This window comes from Alexandromys fortis, unplaced genomic scaffold, assembly GCF_014885135.2.
Source record: "Alexandromys fortis isolate MF-2015 unplaced genomic scaffold, M_Fortis_MF-2015_v1.1 scaffold_277, whole genome shotgun sequence".
Classification (NCBI taxonomy): domain Eukaryota; kingdom Metazoa; phylum Chordata; class Mammalia; order Rodentia; family Cricetidae; genus Alexandromys; species Alexandromys fortis.
Genome location: NW_026068153.1, coordinates 1121311 through 1126501, shown reverse-complemented (window position 1 = coordinate 1126501; position 5191 = coordinate 1121311).

Below are 5191 nucleotides of genomic sequence, written 5' to 3'. Positions count from 1 at the left end.
CTTATTTTGCCACATTATATATATGCATGTTTCTACTTCTGCTTAAGACATTTTGTATGTTGATACAATTTTAGGATATATTTATCATATTGCACTATACATTTTTACCTCTGATCAAGATACTTATACATTGTTTACATTTTGAGGTCATTGTCCTCATTTGCTGCACAGTTGTTTAAAGATTGTCTAATATTCTAATATGAAGACTTAGTCTTTAAGCTATATAGGTATTAATAATTATAGGTCAATAGTCATCCATGTTTGTAATACTTATAGTTAGATTAATCAGATTCTTTAGATACATAGAGATTGTATTTTACATAGATAGGAAATCTTCAACCACTTCAAAGAACTGTAGAACACGGCATTTAAATAACTTAGGGTTCTGTTGAAGTGAGACACGATTGCTCCTGGCAGCACCTATCTATTCCAGAGAGAATGTTGAGCACCAAAGACACTCTAATTGGAGCTTGTTTTCTTCTTGGCAAAACTGGCCTTTGGGCAAAGAACTGCCCATGCCTTAACCATTGACAAAATGCATGGTATTCAGATTGGACAAGCAGGATACAAGAAAAAGGACTGCCAAACCTTTCTAAGTTAGGGTAAAATGGTTCTGAAAATTTTCCTGCCTCTAAAAATGATCTGTCAATTACTCTAGGTTCCTGGTCTCCACTTGTGCAGGGGACTGTAGAGTTTGTATCAATAGACAAGTGTGAGTCTACCCCTAAATAAAGAACCCTTTATTATACTCTATCCTGCGCTAGTGTGGGATCACTTTATAATGTTCATCTACAAAACATGGTTATCATTTAATGATAACTCTGCATGAATATCTTAAACACACACACATACACACCACATACGTGCATGGCATTTTTCTGTGTTTGATGGCCTCAGAGTCAGGCCCTCAAACCTAAAGCCAGAATCAGGTTGTTAAATAATCCCAGAGGTGGCTCCATAATAGTCCAATAAAAATTTGATCATAAAAATAATTAGATTTCAGGCTATTTAAAAACGTGGTCCCAGAGGTACAGCCACAGACTCCTATCCCCATTGCCTTCAGAGGAAGGACTCCAAGTTAAGAATAAGCTGAGAAAAGAAAACAATATTTAATTTAGGAATAAAAATAAGAATACAAATAGCAAAATCCATATCCAGAGTGTAAGCCTGTTGCTGGTGGGATTTCCAGAAGGGGGGTAAAGCCTTCCTGAAAGCCTCCAAGGGGCTGTAGTGGATGCATGCTTCCAAAGTGGAACAGCTTGCTGGCGACTTGTCATGTGACCCAAGATCAGGTCTCCCTGGAGAGGGAAGTTAAGGGGTGTCTTCTGGAAGCTGAAGGGCCAGTTTGTTTCAGGACAAATATCCCTACTGTGTCCCATGGGCCTCATCTCAGCCAGTTTACCACAGCTGGTCTAGTATAGTAAGTACATTAAGGGGTAGTTTTAAGGGTAAGAGAAAAGGGGTGTACATTTGTTTGTGTCAAAATCAGCAGCTGAGGTAGCCCAAAATGTCATATTTCCTGGAAGCACAACTCTTCCCACCCCTAGGATCAGGCTGAGAAATTACCTTTGAGTCTACCAGGCTAAATCAAGCCTCCTCTCAGGAGAAAAGTTCCTGATAAGATTTGTTGGTGGGCAGCTGACTCTCCCTCCCAGTGATGGATCTATTGAGGCTCAACAACGTCCTCTACAGAGATGTCAACAGGAACTTGGTAAAAGGACAAATCTACTGTTTTTCTTTCTTCATCTGCACTTGACACTAAATATTTCACCTCTAGTCACCAAAATGTGTATTGATTTTTTTTTTTTTTGGCCTTATACCAATCAGATCTCTGAGTATGTTGTAGTTCAATCCAGTTCTGACACTGGCTTCAGTTAGAGTTAAATCGCACAAGCTACAAGCTCAGTCCTTTCCTCAGTAATGTCCCTGCTTCAGACATCAGTTGTTTGACCCATGTTGTGATCTCTGTCTCTGGTCCAATGACTACAGATTGGGAGGTTCCCTCAAGGCCCTCTGTGGGTTCGGTATGTTGCTAGATACCTCACAGAATTCAAAGATATATTTCATATGTTCCCACTTACTATAAAGGAACTTGCTACTAAAAAAAGAGCCCACAGATGGAATAGATGCACACGGAAAGGCAAGGTGTGCCAAACTGGGACATGAGATGTGTGGTGTGGTACTCTAGAGTCCCCACAAGATATGCCACCGGCCAGTCACCTCCAAGTGTTTGGCAATGTGGAAAGCTCTGGGAATCGGATGCCTCATTTGATATGCACAAATGATTAAATCCCTGGGCAATGGAGATCCGTTGTGCATCCTGGGGAGCTTCATCCTGCTCCTTCCTGGAGTTCAGAGAGTGGGGCTGACAGTACCCCTCTTCTAACCACATTGTCAGTTCTGTTGGCAACCAGCTAGCCAGGAAGGCTTTCCAGGAACCCCCAGACACTATTCATTTCATTAGCATACAAAAGGTCTTTGCAGGCTTTGGGGAAGGTGAGTTAGGAGCTGTGTGCCAGGAACCTACTATGGACATGAAATACATATTTCTCATTATCAATAATTTTCTTGTAGGCTATGATGGGGATAGGGAGGAATGTTGCCCAAACAAGGCATCCTATCTGCACATTCTATTAGGAATTTTCACAAGAAGTTTTGAGAGTTCTGGCTCCCTCTGTTTCTGCCCTGGGCTGTTACTGAGGCCCGGGAGGGCCACCAGGGTAGAGGAAACCATCTTATTGGCCTGTGCTGTGGACCTTCTCTCTTTCTTATGGCAACCTTTAGCAACCCCCTCAACACAGTGCTGAGCCCGTGACATTGAAGGGTCATGATTTTGTCAACAGCTCCCTCTCAAGGAACATGTCTCTTAAAGAAGGGGAGAGGCTGTAAGGACAGCATCCCACCCGGAGCATGTTACTCCCCTAGGAAATGCTCCTGGGCTTGCAAGAGCTTGGTGATGACATTTGATAGCAGCAGTCTTGGTAACACCTCCTGGTTCTTCCTTGTGGGCTAACCAGACAAGTCAGATCCCATGAATACTGTAGGCTGTGTTGCTTCCTGGGACTGCAGATCCTCTTCAATATGATACCTGTGTTTCTTTTATTTGGGACCGGGAATGCAAAGCCGGGTTCCACAAGCAGACATAGTACATGAGTACCAGACATGACAAGTTGGCTCCAACCCGTGCTTTGTCTGGGTGAGGTCTGACCTCTCCCAGTTTCTCCTGCTGGTCCAGCGCAGCTGCACTATCACTGCTGCAGGGAAGTCAGAGAATGCTGGAGCAGCCTAAGGCTACAGCAGCGTTGGTCTCCTGAAGGAGCACCTGTTGTCCCATTGCCATGCTATCCTGCAATGTGAGCTTTTCAACGCTGTTCCTAGTCAGGGGTCCTTTTGTTTTTGAATGAGGCTCAGCGGTGCATCTCTGCTTCTTCCCGCAGGATCCCAGCAGCAGCAATATCCTAGCAAACAAAGATGTCTCCACACATGGCTAGCTTGGAAGCGGGGTGACAAAATCACCCTGACTGAAAACCCCTGCTCCAGTGATCTTTCTCTGACAGAATGCCCACGCTTGTTACGGGGAAGTTTAGACCTCTGCTTTCACCCCCAAGTGCTTGCTTCCTTCCCGTCCTTGCTCAGAAAAGTCTGGCCTTCCTTCCACTGAGACTTTTTCTCCTGGAACACATCCCTTATGTATCCTCTCCTGCTGATGTCCACTCGGGCCCTTGGCATCAGTCCACCTCAGCACCAATGAGGAGGTTCAACTGATGAATCTGTTTTGAACTTCCAATGATATCACTCGAGCAAGCATCCCCAGGGCCCAGTACAGTACATGCCATATAGCTATACCCTGGTGACATTTCTGAATTGGTCCTGAACAGGACCCACATAGCCAAAAGCAGACTGTGGCACGTGTGCTCTCTGAAGGACCGGCATTTTCTAGCTGCTTAAGATGGTTAAATGTGACCTGTCCTCAATCTTTCTCAACTGATAGAAAAAAATCCCTGGGGCCAGGAAGATGGCTCAGTGGGAAGAGTGTTTACTCTTCAAACATGAGGACCTGAAGCTGGCTCCCTAGCATTCGTGGAAGCTGAGCATCAGAAGTGGACATCTGTAACCCCAGGGCTCAGGGGTGGTCAGAGAAAAGTAGATCCTGGGAGCTTACTGTCCAGAAAGTCTAGCAGAATTGTGTGTTTCAGGTTTACTGAGAGTCTCAAAAAACTAAATAAGTAAATAAATACTGATTCCTCCTATGAAAAAAACCATTACCTGGCAAACTAATTAAAAATAATGATTTAAAAGGTTTGAACAGAGGCACCTTGCATGGGAGGATAGTGCTCTTCCAAAAAGCTTGAGGTTATTAAATTGAAATTCCACTACCAGGTTTGGGATGCATCCCTGCAAGCTGTTGGTTGCGAAGGCCCCTAAAACATTACAATGTCCTGGGTTGTCCATCAGAGCTAGATCATAAGACCCCACTGCTAAAGGCACCACATACTTGGGTTGCAAGACATGGAGAAATCAAGATGGATCTGGTTTGGGAATTTTCTCCCTGTTGACAAGCTTTCACAGTGCCGGAAGGTACTATATGCCAGCTTCCGGTAGAGGGAAGGAGGAAAGTCATCAGTGGGCATTTCTCGCTATGGACCACATAAACTATAATAATAACCAGGATGCCGTAGTGGCCTGGCTATTATGGGGCTAACTTCTGGTAGGATTTGCTGTCACTCTCCAGCAAGGAGCCCATGCATGGCCTGTAACTCTGGTCATGAGCTCATGGCTAGGGAGGTCATGGTCTTTAGGAGAGAACCCGTTACTGTTGTTTTGCTAAATGCACTGCTATCCATCAACCTTCTAAATATTTATTCTTATGCCCATGGCTTAGTGCTGATCTCAGCCTTCACCAGAGAAGTCTCTTCATGTAGTTAATGCAGAGACTCACAACTGGTGGTGGTGCAGAGAATGAGTGACTCAACCTAAACAGAACATTTCCATCGCCCCCATCAAGGCTCAGGGAGCATCGTGGAAGAGAGGCAGAAAGAGCGTAAGAGCCAGAGGATCCACGGTGCTTCAGAGCAATGCCTTCTGATAAAGGCAAGGCCATCATAGAACCCACTGCTGTGGTTACTTTCAACAAGATCTGCATAAGACTAGGCACATTACCATTTCGTCACAGTTGAGGGAGGGGCTTACG